Genomic DNA, 14389 nt, shown 5'->3' with positions numbered 1-14389 from the left:
TGTAGACTGTATTACATTCACAAACATACATTTTTTATAGGAAGAAAATATTTCTATCCCTCTCTGTTGGATAATTTAAGAATATTCAATTAATGTCTGTACAAACCGCAAGTTTAGTCTGTAAAAGAATACAACTGTTAAATAGATCTTAGGCACATTCAGCATAAAAAAATGCATGTATTAAAATATGCATTTTTTAGTTTTCAACTCCAGTGTGAGTGTGGCTAGTAAGTGTTATTTTTCAACTTCACTCTTACCCTTACCAGATATGAAATCTGTATCATTTTAGATTTTTATGTTTGTAACATATAAAACCCAAACAAAATACATAGGGCTCTTTTGGTAAAATACATTGCATGCTAGGAAGCCAAATAAATATCAGTACCTTTTATCTATTACTTATTTTTCACTACTACATGAAATCACAGTCACGCTGATTAAACTATCTTAGGGTCATTTCTAAGTGGTATACAGCTGAACTTTAAACACTGCTTTTAGCTATACCGGAAATGAGGCACGAAAGACAAACACAAGGTATCTTTCAAAACACTATTTTCACCATTTCCAGTTGGTATCATGGCACACATCTATTATCCCAGCACTTGGGAGGCTAAGGCAGGAGAATCTGAGTTTAAGGCCAGTCTGAGCGGGTGGGGGTTGGGAGGGGAAGGAAAGAAACAAGAATGATTTTCCTTTATATAGAGGAGCTATCAATAAGTCATGCAAAGAAAAAAGTACAAACCTTTAACCGTCTAGGTCATATAAAACATTGCTCTCAAGAACTCGAAGTCCTGAAAATGCAAATCAAAACCACACTAAGATTCCACCTCACCCCTATTAGAATAGCCATCATCCAAAACACCACCCCTAAGTGCTGGCAAGGATGTGGAATAAAATGAACCCTACTCCACTGCTGGTGGGAATGCAAGCTGGTGCAACCACTCTGGAAAAAAATTTGGAGACTTACTAAAAATCTAAACATAGAACTGCCATATGATCCAACTATCCCACACCTGGGGATATACCCAAAGAAATGCAACACAGGTTACTCCAGAGGCATCTGCATACCCATGTTTATTGCAGCACTATTCACAATAGCCAAGTTATGGAAACAGCCAAAATGCCACACTGCTTGTGAATGAATCAAAAAATGTGGTACTTGTACACAAAGGAATCTTATTCAGCCATGAAGAAAAATGAAATCTTATCACTTGAGGTAAATGGACAGAACTGGAGAACATCATTCAGAATGAGGTCAGCCAGGCCCAGAAAACCAAAAATCATATGTTCTCCCTCATAAGCGGACTTTAGATCTAGGGCAAATGCAGCAATGCTGCTGGCCTTGCATCACATGACAAGGGAAGAGCACATACAGGAGATATAGGAATAGGTAGGAAACCCAAAACATGAACGCGTTTGATGTGCCTGCTCCATCAGAACTAATACAGAAAGCTTAAAGGACAGGTTATCAAGAACAGGGGATCAGGAACCAAGGCAAAGATCAGTTAGAGTTAAAGCAACATGGGTTGTAACATATGGGTACATGAAAGCAAAAGTAGGAATCTTTCTGTACAACTATCCTTAACTCAACTACCAAAACACTTTGTCTTTCTTATTATGCATATGTCCTTTCTTCAACAAAATCAGTGATAAGGGCAAATGGGACCTGCCTGAAACTGTGGAGGGGAGGAGGGTAAGAGTGGGGTGTGGGGGGAAAGAATGAGGGAGGGGGGAAGGGTGAAGAAATGAAGCAAACAATGTAGCACATGCAAATAAATAAACAACAAAAAAAACCCTCAAAGTCCTGAGAAAGTAAGGCAGCTCTTCAACTCCAGTTCTGTTACCTACTAGTTGTAAGAGTAGGAAAAATTTCCTACAATTTGGGCCTAAGTTTCATCAAGATAAAACAAAAATAATGATCCCTAGTTCATTGGGTTTTTTGGACAAAGTACTATACATCAGTAAGACAAGAGTGACAAGAATAAGGTAAATTCTCAATATACTTAATAACAGTAGTAGTGCTTTCAGGAACAGATAGGATTGCTGGAATTCTTTTGTAAAAAAGAAAGGAACAACTGCATTTATACTATAAAATGTGTTCTTTTCTGTATGAATACATTATGAAACGATTAATTATATGTATCCTTAATAGGATATTTATGAACTCCTATTAAAATTACATGCATAATTGTTTGGTAACATTAAAGAAATATGTGATCCCTAAGACCCCCAAAAGCCTTCACTGTTAATGTTAATAGATTATTTTCATAATGTAATCAATATTTCAAAATATTCATCTAATACTTTAAATCTATGTCGTATTACCAAATAAGTCAATTGTGAATCCATAATCAAGCAATATTTGCAGACTAAAAAAAATAAATATAATTGTAATGTTGCTTATTTATCAGTCTTCTATAGCTTTAACTTCTGTAACTATTGCTTTTTGCCTTCTATGTCTATTGTTTCAACTCTTAATAATCCAAATAACTGTAAGAAGAGACAAAAATACCTTTAATTGATACAAGAAAATCTTAGTATTAAAAAAAATCTATCAATTATATAATAGCACTACATTTTAAGATAAAATGTAAAATAAGGCCTGAAAACATCCTTACTTATTTAGAAGCTTACGGTGTAAAAATGTCTGCAATAGGGAAGACTGTTGGACTTTAGAATTCATCAATGAGATGCAAGTGCAGGACACTCAGAAAAAGGGTAATAGAATTATATTGAACTTCCGAAGAACAGAATAAGCAAAGTTCCCAAAAAGTTTGTTCATGTAAATGAGCTCTCATGCTCAAAATACAGTATTATTTAAACCAAGTAATGCTTTTCATCTTAAAGATAAAACACCACAAAATATGAGGCAAAATGGAGCCTCAAGTTCTACTGGTACAGTAGTCCTGCAAGTCTGGCAATGTTCAAAAACAAAGCATGAAAAAACAAGAAGAAAAATTTTATTTCATGCAAGTTCAGTTATATGTGCAATACAGCAAAAGCTGGTTTTAACATCCATTTTCATTTCAAAGCTATTTGGTAAATCATGAAAATTTTTAGCAATAATCATGTCTGCTAAAATGAAGATTAAATCCATCAACACATCAAACTTGGTATTTACTAGAGGCCATACTATTTAAATAGTAGACATTAAATTTTCCTAACAAAAATGAGAATGATCTGACTGACAGCTTCTACTAATGTAATGAGCTGTAAAATTCTCTAGTTTTGCTTTAAAAATATATTCCTAGTGTTCCTAAGAGAAATTCTGGCTTCATCCAGATGTATTATTAAATGTGATTCTTCATTCATCATCTACTGTTGGCTTGATGGTGACTCCTCTTCTTATCTGGCCCCAACCAATTAAACTGAAAAATGAAAATAGAAGAAGTCATAAATTTTAAATCCATCTCATTAGCACTGACAAATAATCATGACATAATTGGTTTTATTTGCCCAATTTTAAATTCAAATATGCTCCCCTAAAATAAAAGCCCCTATTACCTCCTTAGATTGCTACAGCTTTATACACGCATTCTGTCCAGCATAAATAAGAAAAGCAAATGAGCTGGAGAGATAGAGCTCTTGCCTAATATTCCTAAGGCCCTGTAATCCTTTGCAAAACAAATATAAAAACAAAAAAAAAAAGCTGCTGCAATTCATATAATCATATTCTTCTAAAACATTATGTGTACCTACACAGAATAAGTAAGAACATGCCAACTAGATTTAAAGAATCATGCCATCCACAAAATACTCTAACCTAATTTTAAAATTTTAATCCATTCCTTTCTGCTTGAAAAATGTGAAGTGCTTTCCTCACTTTGAGAATACCCCGGAAGATATAATAGTTTCAAAGGAAAATAAAGTAAGTAAAGAAATAGAAGATCATTACTTTCCACAACCAGATTAGTCTTTAGGGCACATGGGAAGTGAGTGATAGAAATGGAATCCTAGGACAAAGATTACCTTTTTTATTTTTTGAATGGCATTTGGGATTGGAACTCAAAAAATTTCACACTTGGTAAGAAGGCACTTACAACTTGAACCACTGTGGCAGTCTCAGGTTATTCTTAAAGGGAGAGAGACCTTCAAAATCTGCTCTAGTCTAGGCTGTGTGGGTCATTTAGCAAAACAAAACAAAACTAACAACAGATAAAATATACAATTCTAAAGCTTATGAGGGAGGAGAAGTCAGCAAATTGGAAAAGTTAAAAGTATCTCAGACTTTGTTCCCTCTTCAGAAATATCAAATAACCAACAGTAAACCAACTAAAGTAGCTTTGTGGGAAATTTATGAACTTCAAAAATCTATAGCAACCTACCAAGTGCCCAAGTAAGGAAAAAAACCCCACTCAAAATGGTAGGAATATCGTGGCATTTTCTTTACCTTTCCTGGAGAGGGATCTCCACCACTTCCTAGGTGTGAGGTATACAATGGAAGTCAAGCAATCCTCAACCTCTCTTGAGATACAAGAGTGTGAATTCATTTTCAAAATTTTGGATTGGCTGGGTAATGCCCAAAGCACTAATTTCTGCATTGTTTGACTTAGTGCTCTGACAAGAGCTATGGCAGAGTTCAGATATCACACTGAAGGCTACTAAAGGCAGTGGCACAACTGCAAACATGAGAGCTACAGAGATCCTGTGGCTAGAGTCAAAGACTTCTGGCTTAAGAACATCATACATGCAGCACTATTCGCAATAGCAAAGTTATGGAAACAGCCAAGATGCCCAACTACTGACGAATGGATCAAGAAAATGTGGTATCTATACACAATGGAATTTTATGCAGCCATGAAGAACAACAAAATGTTATCATTTGCTTGTAAATGGATGGAATTGGAGAACATCATTCTGAGTGAGGTTAGCCTGGCTCAAAAAACCAAAAATCGTATGTTCTGCCTCGTATGTGGACATTAGATCAAGGACAAACACAACAAGGGGACTGGACTATGAGCACATGATAAAAGCGAGAGCACACAAGGGAGGGGTGAGGATAGGTAAGACACCTAAAAAACTAGCTAGCATTTGTTGCCCTTAACGCAGAGAAACTAAAGCAGATAACTTAAAGCAACTGAGGCCAATAGGAAAAGGGGACCAGGTACTAGAGAAAAGGTTAGATCAAAAAGAATTAACCTAGAAGGTAACACCCACGCACAGGAAATCAATGTGAGTCAATGCCCTGTATAGCTATCCTTATCTCAACCAGCAAAAACCCTTGTTCCTTCCTATTATTGCTTATACTCTGTCTACAACAAAATTAGAAATAAGAGCAAAATAGTTTCTGCTGGGTTTTGGGGGGGGGGAGAGGGAGGGGGCGGAGTGGGTGGTAAGGGAGGGGGTGGGGGCAGGGGGGAGAAATGAACCAAGCCTTGTATGCACATATGGATAATAAAACAATAAAACTTAAAAAAAAACAAGGATACTGAAAATGAATGAACCAAGCCTTGTATGCACATATGAATAATAAAAGAAATGAAGTCATGTCATGCATGCTTAATTACTGAAATTCTTTGCACAAAGCCAGACTTGTAATGACTAGCAGAAGCAGCTTCTCCTTATAACAAAAACTGCAAGCATAAAAATAAACAGAGAAATAAAATCCACTTATATAAATAGAATAAATTTCCAGAAACCAAAGCAAACCAAAAATAAATTTCCAGAAACACAGGACTCAGAGAATATAAAAGAATTCTCGTAAGAGTGCTCTAAGATTAAAGGAGATCATGTAACCAAAAATTAAAAATAAAACAAAACAGTATTATCAATAATGAGCAAAATAATATCGAGACAGAAATAATATAACACACTATACACACAGAATTATGTATTACATATAATGTATACAATTACAATATAATCACACATTGTAATTTTATATTAAATACAATGTTTTATGTTATAATTGTATATTATATAGTTACATATACAAATTAATGTATATACATTCTGCATATATAGTTATATATACATAAAAGATATTCTGGAGATAAAAATATACTGGCTGAGTTGAAATTTTTACTATAAGGCCTTATGGAAAGCCTGACTAGACAGAACCAGCAAACTTAAAGATAAGTCATTTGAAATTATCAAGGAACAAAGAAAGGAAAACACAAAGACAAATGAATAATGCCTAAAGAACTTTTAATACATCAAACTGTACAACATGAATTATTGGAATTACTGAGGAAAAGACAGAAAAAGGAATAGGTACTTATTTGAATGTATACATATATATGTATATATGTATATATGTATATATATATGTATATATGTATACATACATATATATATACACATATAAAAAAGCTCAAAGAATTAAAAACACAAAAAACTCAGAAACCAATGTTAAGACGCATAATTACTGTCCAAATTATGGAACTAGAGAAAAATTCTTAAAGCAGCAAAAGAAATATGATTCATATATAAAATGGATCCTCTGCTGCCTTTTGGTTCTTCTGGTTCTTTCAGGAGGAACCAGAAGGCAGAACAGTGAAATATTTAAAGTACTGAAAAAGGGTGCAGGGGGAAAAGGAAACAGAGTTCATTATTTGATAAACTGTCTTGCAAAAATGAAGGAGAAATTAAGATTTTCACAGATAAATGAAAGCTGACAGGAGTTTCGATATCAGTAGGCCTGCCTGGAGAAATGCTAAAAAAGGACTCCTTCAGAAGGAGGTGAGGTACGAGGAACTCAAGTTCAAAGGCAACCTGGGTAACATATAAACACCCCATCTCCTTAAAAAAGAAAAAAAGAAAAAAACCAAGTGCTAAGAATGTAGCTAAGTAGTAGTTTGATTGCCTACAGGGCATGTACGAGGGATCCTGGATTCAAACCCTAGCATCTCAAGACAAAACAAAAACAGAAACAAAAACAAAAACAAAAGAAAAAGTAAATGCACAGGAAATAGAAAAGATAGTATATTCAGGATCATTAAAATCCTACTTTTAATTTTTTTGTAAACAAAACTATAAATTATAATTATAAATCTATGTTAAAAAAATATATCAGTAACATAATGGGTGGGAAAAGTGAAAGAGTAGTTTTTGTGAAAGAAGTTTTATTTGACATTGACCTTCCTTTTTCTTTTTTTTTTTTGCAATGTTGGAGATTTAAACTCTGGGCCTCACAAATGATACACAAACGCCATACACCAAGCCACATCAGCATTCCCTTGAAGTTTTCACTCTAAAATAGGTTTTTATAATTTTAAAGTGCTTACATATAACACTTACTATTTAAATTTTAAAGTGTCAAATTTAATACCTACTTTTAGTTACACAGGTATTATATCACATTCTATGTTATTTATAAAATATACACAAAAGGGAAGATGAAGACATCAAAGTATATCTACGAACAAAATCAGGTAAACAAGACAGTAAAAGAAGAAATAAGGAGAAAAACAGTTATAATATACCTCATACAGAATGACAAAATGGCAACAGAAAGGGCCTTCATATAAGTACTTGATTTAACTATCAATGCATTAAATTCCCCAATGAAAACAATTATCTGAACAAACTTAAAACAGAAAACAATTATACACTTTATGATACTCAATTTAGATGTAAACACAGAGATCAAAAATGAAAGGATAGAAGTAGGTGCTGATGGCTCTCTCCTATAATTCTAGTTATTTAAGAGGCACAGATCAGGAAGATTGCAGTTTGAAGCCAGCCTCAAGCAAATAGTTCAGGAAACCCTATCTCAAAAAAAAAAAAAAACCACAAAACAAGGGTACAGAGTGGCTGTAGAGCACCCATCTAGCAAATGCAAGGCCCTGAGTTCAAACTCCAGTACCACAAAAAAAAAAAAATAGCATAGAAAAATGTATGTACTGAAAATAGTAGTCAAAGAGAGCACAATAACTATTCAACTATCAGACAAAATAGACTTTAATACAAAAATTTCTCCGAGACAATGAATTTTGTGTAATGCTAATTTACCAGGAACATGTAACATTACAAACATAATATACACTGAACATACAGCTCTTAAGTATGTGATGGAAACAGCGACATAAAATAACAGTAATAAATTCCTCTACAACAAGAGACCTAAATGTTAACTTTTGTAATCAATAAAACAGTAAGAAAACAAAATCCATAATGAAACAAAAGATCTGAACATCAGACACCAACTAGATTTAAAAAATTCTATCAAAATACTCTAATGAACAGCAGTTGTACATTTTTTACAAGTACCTACAAAACATTCTCCAGGGATGGAGGAGTGGCCCAACTGAAAGAGCACCTCTGAAGCAAGCATGAAGCCCTGAGTTCAAACCCCAGTGCCACCAAAACATTCTCTACTATGAAACGTTCGTAGAATCACAAATCAAGTAATATATTTTAAATGACTGAAATCATACAATTTCCATTTATACTTCTGATTATAATGTGAAGAAAACAGAAATCAACAGAAGGGCAACTAGAAAGTCTACAAAATCCACAAACCTTTGACAATTACTCAAATAAGAAATCAAACAAAAATTAGAAAATACATTGAGACAAATCAAAATGGATACACACAGCAAGTAGTTCTTCAAAAAATTAAAACTGGAATCATGAAACAATACAATTCCACTCCTGCATATATATCTAAAGAATAAAAGACATTCTTGGGAGAGGTACTTATATGGAAACATTTGTAGCAAAAAAATATTTTGTACTTTACTTCTTGAAGTAAACATAATTAGTGTAATAAACTTCATACATAGAAAATGCAAGGGAGTAGGAAAGTAGCTGAAATGGTAGCATGCCTGCCTAGCAAACACAAGGCCCTGAGTTCAAATTAACGTACAGGAATGAATGGAGGAAGGGAGGAAACAAGAAAGGAAAATGGTTGACTGTAAGGAGAATGAAGTTATTATCTAATGAGCAGATTTTCATTTTTTAAAGATTTTTGAATTCTCAAGAGTTATGGGGTTAATGGTTGAACAGCAATGTACATAGACTTAATACTCACTAAATATATACCTGACATTAAAAATGGAAGACTACTAAATTCAAGGAAAAGTTGAGTTTAGACAATCAAAAACTATGTCACACATAAAAATAGTTTTCTTTTAGACAGTTGGCAAAACTGATAAACTTACCGCCAGTGTTTCTCAACTCGTCTGCTTAGGGCAATTTTTTCTCCTACTTCAGTGCACACAGGGTTAGTGAGAACTATTTTACCCAAATCAGCCTTGACTGCACTAACCCTGCCTCCTGTAGACAAGGATCCAATGTTCACCATAAGTACTTCATTCTTCGACAACTTTTGTACCTAGTAAAATAAGGAAAACTGTATCAAAAAAAAAATGGTTGAATTAAAAAGTAAACAAAATTTGTCAAACACTGCTATTAAGAATAGAGCTTACTGACACCTAAAAAATTAGTTAGCATTTGTTGCCCTCAATGCAGAGAAACTAAAGCAGATGTCTTAAAAGCAACTGAGGCCAACAGAAGGGGACCAGGAACTAGAGAAAAGGTTAGATCAAAAAGAATTTACCTAGAAGGTAACACACATGCACAGGAAATTAACGTGAGTCAACTCCCTGTACAGCTATCCTTATCTGAACTAGCAAAAAATCCATGTTCTTTCCAATTATTGCTTACACTCTCTCTTCAACAAAGTTAGATATAAGGGCAAATTAGTTTCTGCCAGGAATCGAGGAAGTGGCAGGGAGAGGGAGGGGGCAGAGTGGGTGGTAAGGGAGGGGGTGTGAGCAAGGGGAAGAAATGACCCAAGCATTGTATGCACATAAGAATAATAAAAAAAATTAATTAATTAAAATAAAAAAGGGGGCGGGGCACCAGGACGGCTTGGGAAGACGCAGACCAGGTGAGCTTCGCGGTACTGCGGTACTCCCACAGACAAGCCTGGGCCAGAGCAGCATAGCCCCCTGGACAGACTGACCTCCACCTGGGGAAAAAAGAGAAACTGAGTAATAAGCAATAACAGCAATAAAGACACATGGGAAAGAGGGTGGGGCACACTGAGCACCGAAGATTGGGGGAAGGGAATCCTTCCTGGGACTGTAAATAAACAAGCTGGGAAGGCCGGAGAGCCTCTGGCAGGAGTGGGGGCGTGTACCCAGCAACCAGGAGCAGGAAAGCTTGTGAGAGTGGAGGAGGGAGGAAAACTCCACAGGAGAGGGGGGAAGACCCACTTCCCAGTGAACTGTAAATAAACATGCAGGCCTGAGAAAGCAAGAGCAGTGTCACCTTTCCCAGTGTGCTTCTAAAGGGGAAAGCTTGTAGCAGAGGCCCGTGCACAGGAGAACTCTGAGTAAACAAAGCCTGCAGGGCCAGGTGAGTGCTAAGCTCACCCCTGAGATCTGCATAAATAACGCCGCCAGCTACAGCAGACTGACAGCAGTAGGCAGGCAAGCCACAGCCTCAGATACCGTTCTTTTTTCTTTGTCTCCCCACCTTTGATTAGAGAACAACTGAATTACACCTGCAAGCTGAAAAACTTACTACTGAAACTGTATTGCATTTGAACTTGGGACACTTGGTGGGGTTTTTTCTGTGCATGTGTGTGTACTTTTCTTCTACTTTATGCGTCCCCTTTGACGAGACAACTACAGAACAACATCGGAGGCACCAACTCCAGGACTGGAGACTGAGACGGACACCAAAATTATTAAGACTGAATTTGAACTGCATTTGAACTTAGAGGTTTTTTGGTCTTTTGTTTTTTTTAAGTTTTCTATTTTTTCATTTTATTTTAATATATTTTCCTATGTAGATTTTTCTTTCATTTATTTTTTATTTTTATTCTTTATTTTTTTTATTTTTGATTTTCAATCCTCTCTCTAATGCCTATTCAGCTTACTGTCGATTAGTACACTAAAGCTCCCTGTTTATACCTTTGAAACCTTCTTGTCTAAACCTTGTTCTGTTTTCTCCTTCCAGTCTGTGTATTTGTTTTTCCCATTTCTTTAACTTCTTGCTTTCCATCTAGCTCACACTTCGATTCTAAATATTACCATTGATATTACTGAAAGCTAGAAAATACTTAATTGCACACAGTACAGGGACAGTAACAACACCAAAGACAATGACAGGAAGACAGAAAAAACAAGGAAACCAGTTTCCACACAGCAAAAAATCAGTACAGGAACCAGAGGGGAATGAAGAAAACAGATACTCAGAACCAGACTCCAGCAAAATGAAGATAAACTATGCCAAAGGACACAATGAAGCCCACAAGAATAATTTTAAAAAAACATACTACAGGTACTCAATGAGAATTTTATAGAGATGATACTGGATAGGGTCAACCAAAATGTACAGGAGACACTCAGGAAATTCCAAGACAACAAAAATAGAGAATTTGAAAAAGAAAACAAGAAATAAAGGAAACCACAGAAGCACTGTATAAACACCAAAGTGAAACAGAGAACACGATGAATAAACAGATAAATGAACTCAGGACAAAAACTGACAACATTAAAGAGGAAACCACCCAGGATATGGAAAACCTCAGAAAAAAGAACGAAACAGAACTGCAAAACAAAACGGAAGGCCAATCCAGCAGAATGGAACAAACAGAAGACAAATCTCAGAACTTGAAGATGAAATGGTAATTAAAGGAAAACCTGAAGAACTATTAATTAAACAACTCAAGACCTGTGAAAAGAAAATGCAAGAACTCACCGACTCCATCAAAAGACCAAACATGAGAATCATGGGCATCAAAGAAGAAGAGGTGCAAGCTAAGGGAATGCGTAATATATCCAACGAAATAATAACGGAAAATTTCCCAAATCTAGAGAAAGGTATTCCCATACAGATGCAAGAGGCCTCCAGGACACCAAACAGACCAGATCAAAATAGAACCACCCCACGACATATCATCATTAAAACAACAAGTTCAGAAACTAAGGAAAAAATATTGAACGCTGTAAGAAAGAAAAAACAACAAACATACAAAGTTAAACCCATGAAAATCACAGCAGACTTCTCAACAGAAACATTAAAAGCAAGAAGGGCATAAGGTGAGATCTTCCTGGCACTGAATGAAAATAACTTCAACCCCAGGATACTCTACCCAGCAAAACTATCATTCAAAATAGATGGAGCACTAAAAGTCTTCCATGATAAGCAGAAACTAAAACAATATGTGACCACAAAACCACCACTACAGAAGATTCTGCAAGGGATTCTGCACATAAAAGTGAAACCCAACTTAACTATGAAAAGACAGGCAGCACCAAACCACAGGAAAAGAAAAAGCAAGACAGTAGAGTGTAACCTCAACTTAGTTACACACAATCAAACCTTCAATCAACTAAGAAAACTAAATGACAGGAATCACCACATACCTATCAGTACTAACGTTTATTGTTAATGGATTTAATTCACCCATCAAAAGGTACCAATTGACGAATTGGATTAAAAAGGAAGCCCCAACAATTTGTTGCTTACAGGAGACCCATCTCATCAACAGAAATAAGCATAGGCTTAGGATGAAAGGCTGGAAGAAGATTTACCAAGACAATGGCCCCCCCAAAACAGGCAGGAGTAGCAATACTTAACTCTGACAAAGTAGACTTCAAACCAACATTGATCAAACAAGATAAAGGACATTCCATACTAATAAAAGGGGAAATAGACCAAAAGGAAATAGTAATTATCAACCTGTATGCACCCAATGTCAACACACCCAATTTCATCAAACATACCATGAAAGACCTAAAAGCATATATAAACGCCAACACAGTGGTTGTGGGAGACTTTAACACCCCATTATCATCAATAGATAGGTCATCCAAACGAAAAATCAATAAAGAAATCCTAGATCTAAAATAAACAATAGATCAAATGGACCTAGTTGATGTCTACAGAACATTTCATTCAACTTCTACACAATATACATTCTTCTCAGCAGCCCACTGAACCTTCTCCAAAATAGATCATATCCTACGGCACAAAGCAAGTCTCAGCAAATATAAAAAACCGAAATTATACCATGCATACCATCTGATCACAATGCAGTAAAAGTAGAACTCAACAACAAAAGTAAAGACAAATAATATGCAAACAGCTGGAAACTAAATAACTCATTACTTAATGAAGAACGGATCATCGATGAAATAAAAGAGGAAATTAAAAGTTCCTGGAAGTTAATGAAAATGAAAACACAACCTACTGGAACCTATGGGACACAGCTAAGGCAGTCCTGAGAGGAAAGTTTATAGCCATGAGTGCATATATTAAAAAGACTGAAAGATCCCAAATCAATGACCTCATGATACATCTCAAACTCCTAGAAAAACAAGAACAAGCAAATCCCAAAACAAATAGAAGAAGAGAAATAATAAAAATAAGAGCTGAAATTAATGAAATAGAAACCAAAAAAAAACCATACAAAGAATGAATGAAACAAAAGTTGGTTCTTTGAAAAAATAAACAAGATTGATAGACCCCTGGGAAACCTGACTAAAATGAGGTTAGAAAAAATCCAAATTAGTAGAATCAGGAATGCAAAAGGGGAGATAACAAGAAACACCATGGAAGTCCAGGAAATCATCAGAGACTACTTTGAGAAGCTATATTCAAATAAATTTGAAAATTTTAAAGAAATGGACAGATTTCTAGATACATACGATCATCCAAAACTGAACCAAGAGGAAATTAAACACCTGAACAGACATATAACAAAAAATGAAATTGAAGCAGCAATCAAGAGTCTCCCCAAAAAGAAAAGTCCAAGACCTGATGGATTCTCTGCTGAATTCTATCAGACCGTTAAAGAAGAACTGATACCAACCCTCCTTAAACTGTTCCACGAAATAGAAAGGGAAGGAAAACTGCCAAACACATTTTATGAAGCCAGTATTACACTTATCCCAAAACCAGGCAAAGACACCTCCAGAAAGGAGAACTATAGGCCAATCTCCTTAATGAACACTGACGCCAAAATCCTCAACAAAATAATGGCAAACCGAATTCAACAACACATCAAAAAGATTATTTACCACTACCAAGTAGGTTTCATCCCAGGGATGCAGGGGTGGTTCAACACACGAAATTTAATAAATGTAACAAACCACATTAACAGAAGCAAAGACAAAAACCACTTGATCATCTCAATAGATGCAGAAAAAGCCTTTGATAAGATCCAACACCATTTCATGATAAAAGCTCTAAGAAAACTAGGAACAGAAGGAAATACCTCAACATTATAAAAGCCATATGACAAACCTACAGCCAGCATTATACTTAACGGAGAAAAACTGAAACCATTCTCTCTAAAATCAGGAACCAGACAAGGATGCCCACTATCTCCACTCCTATTCAACATAATACTGGAATTCCTAGCCAGAGCAATTAGGCAAAAAGAAGGAATAAAAGGAATACAAATAGAAGGAATACTACTCAGAAGCTT

General features: G+C 35.4%; 1 pseudogene; it reads right to left on the bottom strand.

Annotated features, from left to right (window-relative positions):
• Window positions 1-1049: 1049 nt before the first annotated feature.
• Window positions 1050-14389, bottom strand: part of LOC141419730 (eukaryotic translation initiation factor 2 subunit 3, X-linked-like) — a 36753-nt pseudogene continuing 23413 nt past the window's right edge.

This window comes from Castor canadensis, chromosome X (genome assembly GCF_047511655.1).
Source record: "Castor canadensis chromosome X, mCasCan1.hap1v2, whole genome shotgun sequence".
Classification (NCBI taxonomy): domain Eukaryota; kingdom Metazoa; phylum Chordata; class Mammalia; order Rodentia; family Castoridae; genus Castor; species Castor canadensis.
This window is presented reverse-complemented; position numbering and strand designations above follow the sequence as displayed.